General features: G+C 42.9%; 1 protein-coding gene across 2 annotated transcripts in view; it reads right to left on the reverse strand.

Annotated features, from left to right (window-relative positions):
* Positions 1-16,921, reverse strand: part of LOC121569039 (protein shisa-8) — a 71,176-nt gene that overhangs the window by 42,107 nt on the left and 12,148 nt on the right. The window lies entirely within an intron of this gene.

Consider the following 16,921-nt stretch of genomic DNA (forward strand, 5'->3'; position numbering starts at 1 on the left):
ACACATTCAGCAGTGCACAAACAAACACTCCTTAACTCAAAGCCCTTCAAAAAGCCCTTGTCACTGAAGGTGTTCATTGAGGCATTCTCTCTCTCTCTCTCTCTCTCTCTCTCTCTCTCTCTCTCTCTCTTTCTCTCTCTCTCTCTCTCTCTCTCTCTCTCTCTCTCTCGCTCTCTCTCTCTCTCTCTCTCTCTCGCTCTCTCGCTCTCTCTCTCACCCTCTCTCTCTCTTTCTCTCACCCTCTCTCTCACCCTCTCTCTCACCCTCTTTCTCTCTCTCTCTCTCTCTCTCTCTCTCTCTCTCTCTCTCTCTCTCTCTCTCTCTCTCTCTCTCTCATGTTGTGCCACTTTGTTAAGAGAGGGGGCAACATTGTTTTCCAGATTCCATACATTATGGGGGTTATCTTGAGGTTGCATCAGATAAGGCCACAGAAGAGACTCATTTGCAGTTTAATTACTTAAAAATGGATTGTGCGCTGTAATACAAGAAAGGAAATGAATCGATTAATGAATTAAAGATAACCATAAAGTTTTGTGCACCCTCATCAGCAGTAGTGTGTCAGCAGAAAGGAGAGAAGTTACATTGGGAAAGTTTAAGTTCGACCTGAGGGGCTTTACTGTATGAGGCAAGATCCTGGAAATTCTTGAGGCATATCGTTGCTATTTCCTCCAAATGCTGGTTGGTCGGTCCTGATGATTATGACTTCTGTAATACTGCAGTGTCTGAGGTTTCCACAGGGTTGACTTGTCAGTTGCTATGAGTGACATTTGAAGGGAACGAACACGTTAAAAAACGGAAAGGTGGAAACTCGGCACCTACTGGGCTGTTAAAATTGATAATGGTTACAAATTCAAAGAGTTTAAAGCCACTGTGCAAATGTGTTTTTGGCGCACCAATTAAATATGGATGGTAATTACATCAAATGGATTTCACAATCTATCCGTCATCTTCTCAACCAAGCGCAAATCTTGTCTGTGCGCAATCAGTGATCATTCAGTGGTTTATAGAAAAATATTATCTTAAATCATGCTGATGTTTGCACAGCATGTCAATTTAGGGGGACCATGTGGCCCTTAATTAAACTGTCACATTTCAGTAAAGTAATTATTAAGATTCTCTTGTATTAATTACAGATGTAAAGCCTGGAACCAGCCTTTTGAAAGTCCCCCGACTAGGTCCTCACGCTACATGAAGCTAATGAATCTGGCTGTGCTGTCCTTACCTAGAGGGAGCATTAGAGAAGCACCTAGAGGTAATGTGTCGTGTGAAAACGTCTCCTGTCATTAAAACACAGCTATTCTAGGAGAGGTGAGGCGAGGACTTGTTTATGCCACAAACAACTAGATTGAATCATTGAACGAAGGACATAGGCTCAATTATTTAGAACGATTTTACACTGAGTTAAGTTTGTGAGTTGCTTCACTCATTGATGGATGCTACAGTGCAGTGCATGCAGGTTTTCAGAGTAAAATGAATTAGACTGTAACAATGTCTGATACTCAAAGCTGGATTCCTCTGGTATTGTTCAAGCATGAATCTAATTATGCTAATGATCAGGTTGGAGTTGAGGCCTGCCTATCTCCTCTCCACTCCCTGTGGGTGGTAAGGGTGAGGCCTGCCTGTCTCCTCTCCACTCCCTGTGGGTGGTAAGGGTGAGGCCTCTCTATATCTTCTCCACTCCCTGTGGGTGGTAAGGGTGAGGCCTCTCCCTGTGGGTGGTAAGGGTGAGGCCTGCCTATCTCCTCTCCACTCCCTGTGGGTGGTAGGGGTGAGGCCTGCCTATCTCCTCTGCACTCCCTGTGGGTGGTTAGGGTGAGGCCTGCCTATCTCCTCTGCACTCCCTGTGGGTGGTAAGGGTGAGGCCTGCCTATCTCCTGTCCGCTCCCTGTGGGTGGTAAGGGTGAGGCCTCTATCTCCTCTCCACTCCCTGTGGGCGGTAAGGGTAAGGCCTCTCTAGCTTCTCTCCACTCCCTGTGGGTGGTACGGGTGAGGCCTCTTTATCTCCTCTCCACTCCCTGTGGGTGGTAAGGCCACAATCAAAGTGAGTGGTGTGTTTTAGTTCATTACCACCAGACAGCTGGAGCCCACTGAGCAGAACAGGCCTGCTGTGACCCCCTGCAGTCTCAGCCAGGAGCCAGGGTGTCTCACTGTTACCTCCAGCTGCTGTCCACTACTGTACAGTACAGTAAAATAAAATAGAATTCAGATTTAATAATTTATTTAATTGTCCTTTCAAGGCGGAAATTGCAGTATACTTCTGTGTGTTTATATCACCTTTACTGTCCACTGCTTTGGGGTCTGTTTGAAACCCTTTGTTCTTGACACTGTAGGGTCTGAATCACCACCACTGTCACACCAGGTTAGTGTGTTTTTATTTGCCTCTACCATCCACCACTAGCTATAGTGTTTGTTAATACACTTTGTCTTCTTTCTACGGTGGGGTTTTATCTGTGGCACCCCACCTCGTGTTCAGTCCACCGGGGTTGTTATGAGGACACCCCACTGAGTCACCCCCAAATCCCACTGAGGGTGTGCTGCTGAGGCTAAGTGTGGGTGGGGACCTTGAGCTACCAGAAAAGTTTCCCAAACAGCAATTCTGGGCTGCATGGTGCGACAATGGCTTGGTTTACATTATTTCGGTCCCTAAGTGACACCATAGCGCCCAACAGCTAGCTTCACTCACCAGGCGTGAAAGTTTAGTCATTTTGTACACATTCCTCATCTGTAGCTCTGCTCTTTCTTTATCTTGGTTTTCTGGGCTGACAGAACCAACAGTTCTCCCTAAACCCTGTCTCCCTTGAACAATAATTTAGGCTGTGCCTCCCTGGTGCTCGCTAATGGAGGGATGTAGTAGCAGAATAGACACCCTGTGTTTTGGGACCCCGCGGTGGTCAGAGCCGAGTACCCTCTCACCCAGGGAGGCTGACGCTGCAGCTGCCACTGCCAGATAGTGAGCCCCAGCAGTGTTAGTACTTGCAGCTGCCTGCCACTGTCTCCCCTACTTTGGTATTGGACCCGACAGCTGCCAAATAGTGCCCCTTAGCATGGCTTTGTGACTATGCCAGGGTATGTTTATGTTTGTGTGTTCGTATGTGGGTGGGCATGACTGTGCTGTCTGCAGTGGCCTAGTTCCCTTCCGAGGAGTTGTGTGTGTGTGTGTGTGTGTGTGTGTGTGTGTGTGTGTGTGTGTTTGTGTGTGTGTGCACTCTATGTGAAATGTGTGTATGATGTATAGTTGCTGAAGCTACTTCTCTTCAACTCCTCAACACACACACACACCATTTGTTACACCATTCATCATTCCTTGGATGAAAAGTAATTCCAGCACCACACACTTCATTCACATTCATCCATTGGATAGGCTGGACTCTGGAGGAGCACCTCTTAGATCAAGCCAGGCTTTGGGAAATGATGTCATAGGAGCTAGGGTTTCATATTTTCCCGGTATTTTACAAATGTTCCATTCCTAGAATAAATCACTTTTCTCCCAGGTAACCTGGTATTTTCCGCCAAAATCTGAAGTGTCATTCAAAAGCATTATAAAGCATATAAATGTATGGATTTGATTAGAAAATTCAAGTCTGATGCTACCTGAGCCTGATGAGCCATACATTAAATACATTTTATGAGTCATACATTAACGACATTTAATGAGCCCAAAATAAAAAATAAAAATAAAAATGATTGTGCCGTTATCCAATACATAGGCCTATATGATATAGGCTACTGCACATTACGCACGACAGAAAAACATAAAAGCCCATAGATGTAGCTAGCTATATGCTCTCTTGAGTAAATACATGAAATTAGCTCCAGTAGGCTAATCTTTTTGAGTGTGAACTGTATTACTGTACTGTATTGTATTTTACTGTATTGTATGGACTGGAGTTACACACATCGTTCAAACCATGATAAAGCAGGGAGAGAACATGCGATTCTGGTGCAGCACATGTGGCCTACAAAATAGGCTAGCGAATTTGATTAAATGTTTTATTTGTATAATTAGTAGGCTGACGCATATATACCGTTCATAATATTTCCCCTAATGTTATTAGCCTACCTCTTTCTCTCTCTATTGTTGCTTCATTCCTTCCTCACTTTCAACTGTTAAATGAAATATATTTCGTTGTCCTTATCGTCTTCATTCTAATGGCATTCTTGAATAATATAAGACTATAATTAGATGCAGAAGGCTTTCACTTCTCTTCACGAAGATTGAATGGTTATGGGTCTGAATAAATAACTGCTATAGCCTACCGCCATTGCGCATTCGCTCTTCTTTCAAACTATCCATGAGTTCAATTGGCTGCTGTATTTAACATGCGTCCCTCTTCAAATAGTCTATTGCAGGGACGGCTTGTTCAATAGGGCGATATGGGCGACGCACTGCCAAACGGGAAAAGGAAGGGATTTTTTTTCTAATCAATTATAAAAAAATAAAAATAAAAATAAAAAATATTTTTTTTAAATAAATTTATAAAAAATTATATCACGGCAACAGCAGTTATCAGTGTTCACGTCTGATCTGCCAGCCACTAAATGTCAAATCAGGCTAAAGTCGTGCTTCAAATGGCCCCGCCCGTTTTTTGGGCGATTTCAGTCAGGTTGAAAATCGCCCAGAAGTCTCTCATAGCCTGTCATGTAAAATCTATTTGTTTCACATTTCAAAGCTTTCAATACATTCTCTATGGGTGTCTGTGGGCTTGCACTTACGCGCTTTCGTCATACATAACGTAACCACGAATGAACGTAACTAAGAAAAGACCAGGTAGCAGCCTCAATCAATTCACTACTACTATCAAAATGGCTAGGCTTCAGTCCAACTCGATTGTCTCTTTGAAAGAAGTTCCTTTTTGTCGGCGAACAAATCAAGATAAATTGGCAACGAAACAATTAGGACCTCCCAGACCAAATTTAATAATTCAACAGGTTTCTACTAAGCAGAGTCGTGAAAACTGTCTACGAGAATCGAGACGACCTCATAGAATGTTTTGAAGCCATCCGGACGGGTTCATTGGGTTCATTTGACCAGCTTACTGTGAGAGAGGCATCTGGTTACGTGAGGATGCTACATGATGAAGATTTTATTTTTTTCCTGCGGCTTTTTCACAAAATCATGCCCCACATCGACATTCTGTACCAGAAGCTACAGAAGAAGGACATCGATGCTGTCTTTATCAAACGTGCCCTCGACAGCTTCACAAGCAGTGTGCAGGCCATAAGGTAAGATTAAACAATATCATTCGATCTTTCTCAAAGCAGAGCTTTATTTGAAAATGTATGCATGAAAGGAGACTGCATTTGTGTTTGAAATCACATTATTCTCATTATATATGGCCAGTGGTGTAATCTATCTTATTTTATATACTATGTGTACTGTGCAGTGGTGCTCATAAGCTTATGATCCCATGCTAAAGTTGACTAAAAAGAGGAATAAAAACATAAAAAAATCATCTTTTGGAAATTGATCTTAATGACTTAATTAAAAAAGTTGGAAAATCCAACCTTTAAGGACACCAATTTTCTTTTCTTTTTTATTCCTCTTTTTAGTCAACTTTAGCATGGGATCATAAGCTTATGAGCACCACTGTATACTGTGCTGAACATCCAGGCTATGTGAGACACAAAGGCTAACTTAAACACTAAAGACTTTATGCATCCCTGCCCATTTTAAGTGGAACTTAAGTATTTGTACTATACATGGATACATTGCATATACCTGTGCATCACATAGACAACAATACTGTACAAAGCCAACAAACACATTGGTCTGTTTGCCTTCAGGGACTCCTCTCAACAGCAGCTGCAAGAAGCAACAGGAGCCAAAAGACCCAGAACAGCTTTGAGAAAAGAGGAGAAGCAGAGGCTGTCTGAAGAGGTCTGCAACACCATCCTGGATCACACCAAAGAAAGGTTATCTTTCTCTGGCCACCTTGTGAGTGCTACCTTACTGCAAGCAGACATGTTTGAAAGGTACTGCCATTCATTTCCTGATGAGGCTCTGAATGCCACTGTGAATGCATACCCCATGCTGAGCAAGGCAAAGCTCAAGACAGAACTATCTCTGATCTATGAGAATCCTGAATTCAAGGGAGGCTGTGGTGCACTGGCACTGTACCAGGTTCTCATGAGCTACAACCTCCAGGAGACGTTCTCTGAGACTGTGACTCTGTTGAACATCCTCATAACTACTCCCATGACAACAGCTGAAGCTGAGAGATGTTTCTCAACTTTGACACGAGTTAAGACATTCCTGCGAAATTCAATGGGCCAGGAACGTCTGAATGCACTGGCCATGCTTTCCATGGAGAGGGAACTAGTCCTCAGCATGCCTGATTTCAATGAGAAAGTCATTGAACGCTTTGCTGTATTGAAACAGAGAAGAGAACACTTTCAGTACAAGTAATGTAGCCTCTCTCTCTCTTTGTCCCTCCCTGTCTGTCTCTTTAACACACACACGCCCAAATCAGTTCACAGTTGATGTTGTTTAAAATAGTTTTTTTTTCATTTAAAAAAAAGTAATAAAAATAAAAATCTGTTCATGTTCATTTTTACAAATCTATACAATTGGCCAGAATATGGTTGTTCATATTTACAAATCTATACAATTGGCCAGAATATGGTTGTTCATTTTTACAAAGCCATACAGATAGCTGTGTTTACCTTTTCTAGAAATTACTTTCAAATTCTGTTTTCATTCTTATTTCATTTGTTTATGGAAATGCATATTGTTTATGCAGTGTTGAGGAATGTGAAAGAACTCCCTTGATTATTTTTACTGTGATAACTTATTTTGATTTTGTAAGCCAACACTTTTGAGATCAGTCAATAAATGCTTCTGGTATTGACTTATATGCTACCCCTGTCTTCATGTTGTTGCTGGACATATCTTTTTTAAAATGTGTGTAGGTCACCTAAATCATCAGAAAAATTGCCCCTCCTGAGAATTTTTTCAGGAGCCGCCACTGGTCTATTGGTATAAGAAATGAAAAAAAAAATATATGTCTAGCAAGCTATTCTAGTCTAGCTTTTCCTGGCTGGGACTCCAAGAGCTAAGGAGCGTTTTTTAAGGAGAGATGCCAGCAAGGCACAGGTGTGTGTATTGTGCAAGAGACAGAGGCTATACAGTGCCTTGCAAAAGTATTCATCCCCCTTGGCGTTTTTCCTATTTTGTTGCATTACAACCTGTGATTTAAATTGATTTTTATTTGGATTTAATGTAATGGACATACACAAAATAGTTCAAATTGGTGAAGTGAAATGAAAAAAATAACTTGTTAAAAAAAATTCTACAAAATAAATAACGGAAAAGTGGCGCGTCCATATGTATTCACCCCCTTTGCTAAGAAGCCCCTAAATAAGATCTGGTGCAACCAATTACCTTCAGAAGTCACAAAATTAGTTAAATAAAGTCCTCCTGTGTGCAATCTAAGTGTCACATGATCTGTCACATGATCTCAGTATATATACACCTGTTTTGAAAGGCCCCAGAGTCTGCAACACCACTAAGCAAGGGGCACCACAAATCAAGCGGCACCATGAAGACTAAGGAGCTCTCCAAACAGGTCAGGGACAAAGTTGTGGAGAAGTACAGATCAGGGTTGGGTTATAAAAAAATATCAGAAACTTTGAATATCCCACGGAGCACCATTAAATCCATTATTAAAAAATTGAACGAATATGGCACCACAACAAACCTGCCAAGAGAGGGCCGCCCACCAAAACTCAGGGACCAGGCAAGGAGGGCATTAATCAGAGAGGCAACAAAGAGGCCAAAGATAACCCTGAAGGAGCTGCAAAACTCCACAGCGGAGATTGGAGTACCTGTCCATAGGACCACTTTAAGCCGTACACTCCACAGAGCTGGGCTTTACGGAAGAGTGGCCAGAAAAAAGCAATTTCTTAAAGAAAAAAATAACCAAACATGTTTGGTGTTCGCCAAAAGCCATGTGGGAGACTCCCCAAACATATGGAAGAAGGTACTCTGATCAGATTAGACTAAAATTGAGCTTTTTGGCCATTGAGGAAAACGCTATGTCTGGCGCAAACCCAACAAATCTCATCACGCCGAGAACACCATCATGCTGTGGGGATGTTTTTAGTCGGCAGGGACTGGGAAACTGGTCAGAATTGAAGGAATGATGGATGGCGCTAAATACAGGGAAGTTCTTGAGGGAAACCTGTTTCAGTCTTCCAGAGATTTGAGACTGGGACGGAGGTTCACCTTCCAGCAGGACAATGACCCTAAGCACACTGCTAAAGCAACACTCGAGTGGTTGAAACATTTAAATGTATTGGAATGGCCTAGTCAAAGCCCAGACCTCAATCCAATTGAGAATCTGTGGTATGACTTAAAGATTGCTGTACACCAGCGGAACCCATCCAATTTGAAGGAGCTGGAGCAGTTTTGCCTTGAAGAATGGGCAAAAATCCCAGTGGCTAGATGTGCCAAGCTTATAGAGACATACCCCAAGAGACTTGCAGCTGTAATTGCTGCAAAAGGTGGCTCTACAAAGTATTTACTTTGGGGGGGTGAATAGTTATGCACACTCAAGTTTTCTGTTTTGTAATCTTATTTCTTGTTTGTTTCACCCCAAAAAATATTTTGCATCTTCAAAGTGGTAGGCATGTTGTGTAAATCAAATGATACAAACCCCCCAAAAAATAGGAAAAATGCCAAGGGGGGTGAATACTTTCGCAAGCCACTGTAAGTTAGAAGCTTATTATGCATAACCCATCATTAATTAGCTAAATATAAGGCTAATACTGCATTGAATGTATTACCTGAAAGAGGTAGGCTAGGATGTCTATATATAGGGCTATATATCAATCTAGAACAGGATTATCTATTTTGGATGCAATTTGAATGGAGTTGATTGCGAGAGAATGCGAGAGAGTGCTTGCGTGTGCACTGATTTAAAGCAACGATATTTGAGCTGTTTTAAAACTCTGCAGCTGCAATAAAATTAAAATTAAATCTTTACAATAAAAAAATCCCCCGAAAGCCAGATGGAGATGGCTAAATTAGACACGCATTCGGTCTTTATACTACTGTTACCATGATGAAATGAAAGGTCTACATGCATTGTGAACTGCGCTCCATACTGAGATGGGCTAGTGGCCATGTGCTCTGTTGAGTGCTGTGGCTGTTTCCTGTTCCCTGTGTCCGGCCCGCCTGGTCCATCCCCGTTACGTAAAGCCCATTTAAAGCCAATTCTCATCAGTCGCCTGCATGGTATCGGGGATGTTTTGTCCCGCCGCGTATCACATTGGGTTTTGGAGGAGCGAACAGCGGCATTCCTAAATGCTCTGTGGCGATTGATTAGGCCTCCCACAGGGGAATCTCACGTATCTAATTAGACATGCCTGTGTCCTGGCCCTCCTGCCATCAACACACAATCCTATTTTCCATAACCCCTTAACCTAGCCCTAACCTTAACCCTCTTTAACCCCTAACCCTAACTCTTAAACCTAACCTTAACCCTAAGCCTGACTTTAACCCCAAACCCTAAACCTAATCCTTAAGCCTAAAATAGCATTTTAACAAATTCAGGACATGGAAAAAAGTCCAGACTTTTCAATTATTGTTTTCCTACCTTGCCAGGACATTGTGGTCCTGATAATGTAGGAAAACATGTACACACACACACACACACACACACACACACACACACACACACACACACACACACACACACACACACACACACACAGTGGTGGAAAAAGTACTCAATGTTCATACTTGAGTAAAAGTAAAGATACCTTAATAGAAAATGACTCAAGTAAAAGTGAAAGTCACCCAGTAAAATACTACTTGAGTAAAAGTCTAAAAGTATTTGGTTTTAAATATACTTAAGTATCAAAAGTAACTGGATTTGCTAAAATGTACTTAAGTATCAAAAGTAAAAGTAAAAGTATAAATAATTTCAAATTCCTTATATTAAGCAAACCAGACGGCACAATTGTCTTATTTTTTTGTTATTGACGGATAGCCAAGGGCACACTCCAACACTCAGACATAATTTACAAACAAAGCATTTGTGTTTAGTGAGTCCACCAGATCAGAGGCAGTAGGGATGACCAGGGATGTTCTCTTGATAAGTGTGTGAATTGGACCATTTTCCTGTCAAAATGTAACGAGTACTTTGGGGTGTCAGGGAAAATGTATGGAGTAAAAAGTACATTATGTTCTTTAGGAATGTAGTGAAGTAAAAGTAAAAGTTGCCAAAAATATAAATAGTAAAGTAAAAAAAAACTACTTAAGTAGTACTTTAAAGTACTTTACACCACTGCACACACACACACAGGTCATTCTACATAAGCTCATAGCTCGCACACACACACACACATGGGTATACCTCTCACAATACATAAGATCAAAGTATTCCCATGCACGTACAGAGTGAGGATCCTCTCAAAATACAGAATGTCACAATGTTTATTCAAATTCACCAACCCAAATACCCATATGAGGGGGAGAAATAGTGCTTTTAATTCCATCCATGCTCCCTATCGCTCAAACCCCCCGCCCCCACCTTCCTCTACGCACTTTACCCAAAAGCCAAAATAAACAGTGCAGAGTGAAATCAAATTATTTATCTTATGAGCCCCCACATTCAGCATAGCTGAGCGAAGGATGACTCCAACTTTCCCCCATTATTAATGCATGGGGGCTTGAATGGAGCCACGCATCGTCTGCAGCTGGCCTTGTGGGACCGAGGCCACTGTCCGTCACTTCATGTCAGTTACTAGGCACTGAGTGTACTTTGGTGTTCGATAACGCTCTATTGGAAAATAAGAGACCTTAGACAGTGATTCACTGACAGCTAGGAGCTCGTCTGATTTGTGGATCTACTCAGTGAGCAACAGTAAACGGTGAGGGGTTGAAATATTGTTTCCTGGGGACATACACTGACATCCATCTTTAAAGGCTTGAATACAGAAACTGTACAGCCGAATCCATGCAAGGGCACAGCCATTATGGCTCTGGTGTGGACACTGTACTCAGAGATGCAAACAGATTAATTACTTTTAAGGCCCCAGTTCAGAAACTGGGTTTAAGCATGGACGCAGGTGCAAATGCATAATGGTTCAAGTGTGGAGCAGTCATGCACAACCTTCTATTTACCTACTGTGGACACCCACCTGCTCACACATGCACACATGTACACACACACAAACGCACATGTGCCTAATAATTTGTTCTGTGTGCACTTCACGAAAACATTGGCAATGTACCAGTTACAAAAATACACCAGCCATACACCTATGAAGTCATGGTTGCTAACACGTATGCACACACACACACACACACACACACAGGTCACTCTACATAAGCTCATAGCTCGCACACACACATACATGGGTATACCTCTCACTATACATAAGATCAAAGTATTCCCATGCACGTACAGAGTGAGGATACTCTCAAAATACAGAATGTCACAATGTTTATTCAAATACACCCACCCAAATACCCATATGAGGGGGATAAATAGTGTAAGGATACTCTGACAATGCAGGATAATATCCTAATGCATATTACACTCACATCAAATTGTTGCTTCTTATTTTTCCTAATAGCAAAAACATGCTTTATCTTTACTACTCTTTCTACATGAGTGAATGTGTATCTACTGGGTGGGTCACATCAATGACTGTAATTTATCAACCTGTCCAACCCTCTCTCTCTCTCTCTCTCTCTCTCTCTCTCTCTCTCTCTCTCTCTCTCTCTCTCTCTCTCTCTCTTCCCAACTCTCTGGTCTTCCATGCAGTCCTTGAGCTATGTGCACTGACTGTATCGGTATGCTACAGTCATTCAGCAATTATATTGAGTATCCGTCCTCTGTTTGACTCCATTCCCCTCATAGTGACTGATTGGCATGACAATAATATTCATGCCTTGACAAATGAGTTTAAAAAGACACTAACAGAACGCCACAGGATAGAACATGTAGCCATGAAAAATTAACATCCACCAGTAACCTCTGATAAAATGCCAATTAACCGCTATCTCCTTCTATAGTTAATCTCCTCTTTCCCAAAGTCCCTCCCTCTCTCTCCGTTTCTCATGCTCTCTCGCTCCCTCCTTCCCTGTTACGTGTTCTGTTTAGCCGCGCTCAGCTTCACCTGTCTGCTTGGATCAGGGCTCTGGAGCAGCAACATGACAAACTGGCCTCTGATTCCACACACACACACACACACACACACACACACACACACACACACACACACACACACACACACAGGACATTCTTAGACAAAAGCTCACTCACTCACAGACAAACACCCACCCACAGATTTTGCCTTTTACACACAGAAACATACACTTGCTTAAAAGGTTGTCAATTTCTACAGAGGCACACAGTGACATAGTTTTAGACAGATGTGGAGGCAAACTGTAGCATCTTTAAAGAGTAAGACATACGCATACCTGCATTCCTACATTTTTCACACATATTTTGTACTGGCATCTACTGTATACTGTAAAACATACATTTAACATGCAATGCTTAAAGTCAAGATGTGGCAGCCGGTACATTTTGTTCTATGGTGTTCCTAAGCTCTTGCAGGCATGGTCACTCACAGCCAGGAGCTCGTAAGGCAATCACGTTAGTGCTGTAAAATGCTAATACATGCAATATCCTGCTAATGGGGCAGAACCAGTTTTACTGTACTTCCTGTTCACTCAGTCTCTTTGTGTCAAATATCCCAGAGCACACCTCCCTCCTCTCTCTCTCTCTCTCTCTCTCTCTCTCTCTCTCTCTCTCTCTCTCTCTCTCTCTCTCTCTCTCTCTCTCCTCTCTCTGCCATTCCCTTTTCATATACATGTCCCTCTCTTTCTCACTCCATCTCTTTCATATTATCCCTTGTTCTTTCATTTCTTATATTTCTCTCTCCTTCCTTTCCTTTCTCTCTGGCTCTCTTCCTCTAAGTGATGACTGTCCCACCTGCTAAGCCGTTGATAATGTATCCCGTCATTAAGGGGATTTATGGCTAGTCCCTCCCGGAGCATGCTGATATCTCCCACTCACAATCAATACTCGTTTATGCAGCCTTCTCGTAGGGCTGTCCTGCTGTTTACCCAAACCCAACTCTGCATAGCCAGGGTCAGCTCTCCCAAATATTCAACCAAACGTACAGAAACGCACTTACAGACAACTAAACCAAACTGGGCCGAGGCCAGTCCAGCCAAGCCAGACAGATTCATTTGGACCAACGGTCCCCAAGCTCATGAAGAGGTGGCCAGCCCAGCGTGCCAAGGCGGCCCAGACAGCACATACACAAATGTCAAGTGGTCCTGCGTCACATGGAGCGAAGGATCACGTCTAGAGGTTAAATAAAGCAGCTCCGCAGGGGGAGGAGGGGTTTATATGCTTGGTCTAGTGACCTGTTGTAATGCAGCGCATCCATCTGTTTGCTGAGGAGACTTGGTGTATTTGTATTATTGGTGTGTGTGTGTGTGTGTGTGTGCTTTAATAATATGCGCGTGACGACTGTGTACGTAAGTCGTGTGTATGTTTATTTGCATGCAGGTGCTGTATTTGTCCAGTAATTTAGTGCTGTGTGTTTTTCTTCCTGCGTGTTTTTCTGTTTTCCCCCATGCCAAACTAAGTGAGCACATCATACACTCATCGGTCTTCAGGGCTGCAGATGTCAGAAAGAGTTTTAGGAGAAACCAAAGAGACATCAGAAAAGAGAGGGAAAAAAGAGCCACTCCAAATGGGAGGGGAAGGAGGGACTTGTTCTTTTTACACGTGCCACAGTATTGTCTGTTCATGTTTGTGGTGGTGAAGGTATTTGGAGCAGATGGAATGCACTGGGATGAGAGAAGAAAACGACAATGTCTGTCGAGACACACAACAGACACTTCCTGTTTTTGTACAGACTTGTACAGTCTTTGCACCTGCCATAAACCGAGGATTGGTTTTGAATTGCAGGCTGCTGCATCTAGAGGAGGACGGCTCTCAGAAGTGTGTGAATAGGGTGGTGTGGAAGACAGAGGGCTTTTTTGAAAAGTCTCCCACTGCCAGAGAGAGAGACAGAGCAGCTCTCCTCATGATTTATCATTATATTTTCTGCGGAGGGCAGATCTATGTGCTCCGAATGTGAATGCCCCCCAACATGTGTCAGGGTGACTCACATTCTTTTTGATGCCTTGTGAAAGTAAGGGGAATGTGGGTAGAAAGGGGGTGAGGGAAGGAGGGGTTGAGGGCGGTGGGGGAGAGGATGGGTTAGTCACATTGAGAGCCGGCAGCAAAGGACACAAGACGCACAACAACTCTTTGGTCATCAAAAAGCATGTGCTTTAGCTCTGCCAAAGAGAGGGGGGAGGAGGAGGAGGAAGAGAAGGAGGAGGAAGAGGAAGAGGAGGAGGAGGAGGAGGAGGAGGAGGAGGAGAAGGAGGAGGAAGAGGAAGAGGAGGAGGAGGAGGAGGCATCCTCTGGGTTTGATCTCTCATACAGATGTAGGATCTTAATTTGAGACAGTTTGCTACAGCAGGAAAACAATCCTGCAGTAACAGAAAATTTGAATTATTATGTAGATTATAATGAATGGACATTTTTGTAGAGGTTGATACAATTCCTGCATTGCAGGAATGTTCTCCTGGAACAGAGTGATCAAATTAAGATCCTACATCTGTACTTACGTCCTGTCATCTCTCCTATGGCGCTCTCCCTCTCTCTCGTTCTATTCCCTTCTCTCTCTATCTAGCCCTCTCTCTTCTTCTCACTGAAGCCAAGTCCCATGTTATGTAACACAGTATCTCTATACACTCTTCCCTTTAAGGATCAAACAGCAGCATATGCACAGTGGGGTTGGCCATGGTGCTGTTGGGGTGTGGGGGATGGGGGCGATGGTGAAGTTATACTTGGTCATCTACTCCACATGCAGAATCTCCGTTTTCATGTCGCTTCTCATTGACTTCCTATTTTTCATTGGGCCAATGGGAGTATTGTATTGTGTCCTGTGTCTAGCTCAAGGGCACATTCTCTCTCTTTTTCTCTTTCTCTCTTTCTCTTTCTCTCTCTCTTTCTCTCTTGCTCTCTCTTTCTCTTTTTTTTTTCTCTCTCTCTCTCTCTCTCTCTCTCTCTCTCTCTCTCTCTCTCTCTCTCTCTCTCTCTCTCTCTCTCTCTCTCTCTCTCTCTCTTTCTCTCTTTCTCTCTTTCTCTCTCTTTCTCTCTCTCTCTCTCTCTCTCTCTCTCTCTCTCTCTCTCTCTCTCTCTCTCTCTTTCTCTCTTGCTCTCTCGTTCTCTCTCTTTTTCTCTTGCTCTCTCTTTCTTTCTCTCTCTTTCTCTCTCTCTCTCTCTCTCTCTTGCTCTCTCTTTCTCTTTCTCTCTCTCTCTTTCTCTCTTGCTCTCTCTTTCTCTTTTTTTCTCTCTCTCTCTCTCTCTCTCTCTCTCTCTCTCTCTCTCGCTCTCTCTCTCTCTCTCTCTCTCTCTCTCTCTCTCTCTCTCTCTCTCTCTCTCTCTCTCTCTCTCTCTCTCTCTCTTTCTCTCTTGCTCTCTCTTTCTCTTTCTCTCTCTCTCTTTCTCTCTTGCTCTCTCTTTCTCTTTCTCTCTCTCTCTTTCTATCTTGCTCTCTCTTTCTCTTTCTCTCTCTCTCTCGCTCTCTCTCTCTTTCTCTCTCTCTCTCTCTCTCTCACACTCATAGACATACAGTAGCTATCAGTGTGGGAACCCTCTGTCACTGATCTGACTGTTGCGTCATTGTGACACTGGTGTCATTGGCTACATTGATATGTCCGCAGTGTAATTAGTATGCATACCAGTATTGACAGTCTCACTTTTGCTGAACGTCACTGTATGTACAATGTACAGTGCACTTCCGGAGTTGGAAAGCAGCATTGTTTATGGCGTGTGAAGGGCAGTGTTTACATAGTATTTTGAATTAAAAGAGTCGAGGTAGTAGAGTTAGTATTATAATGACAAATCATTAAAATGAAAAGGGATGTACTTCTAGTAAATATCTTGCAGGTGTATTAGAATATAAAACTTGATTAAAAATACATTCCTGAACACTGCTGAAACCCATGGGCCCTGTGGTTTTGAGTTGACCCGTGCATCACTATTGAGGAGGTGCTTAAGGATTTAGGTGTAGTGGTGTACAGTGTATTTAATCATTATCACACTAAGGAAGTCTTAATCGTCATTAAGAGCCCTGAAACAGATGAAAGGAGTGATTAAGATCAGAGAGTTAGTGTTTCGACCCCTTCACTACATTGAAGATCTAAGAAGTGTATCAAGTTCCTTTTAAACTGAATCCACAGAAACAGATGCCTCCCCTGGCCATTCACAGATCTCCTAAGAGACACCAGTGGGTGGAACTGAGTGCTATTTTTAACCACTTGGATCCCCCATGCTAGCTTTATTCTCCGACTTCCTCCATTTAATATAGGAGATATTAGAGATATAACCTGTCTCAAACATAAGTGCCCCCTAGGTGACACGGGGCCATCTCTGGGAGCGTCTCCAGACCGGCTGGAGAGACAACGATTAACCAGGGTTGTCTGAACCAGCCGTGGGTTTGCCTGGCCATCAATCACAGTGCACCAAAGCCTCAGCAAACATCGGAGTGAGATCGTGAGGGAAATCTAGCCCAGCCAAGATGAATGACTGCAGCTTTCCAGCGAAAAGCTGAGAAACTGCCGGGGTGATTATACCAGACAGACGGGCGTTACTCTTCAAGGCCTTTTGAGAGTGGACATCCGCATTCAGGTGAGGCTTTAGGCCTAGGTTCTTTAATGTAACTGGAAGCAGGGAGGTGCTTTGGTTTTCAACAGGGCCCTTCACTTACAGTTCTGAAAATATTTCTCAATGTGTGCTTTAAATCCCATGCTCTTTTTTCATTCTGTACATTTAGATTGAAATGAGAACACGGTACAATGGACAAAAGATACATCAGGACCAGGCAGTGTTCA

This window comes from Coregonus clupeaformis, chromosome 7, assembly GCF_020615455.1.
Source record: "Coregonus clupeaformis isolate EN_2021a chromosome 7, ASM2061545v1, whole genome shotgun sequence".
Classification (NCBI taxonomy): Eukaryota; Metazoa; Chordata; class Actinopteri; order Salmoniformes; family Salmonidae; genus Coregonus; species Coregonus clupeaformis.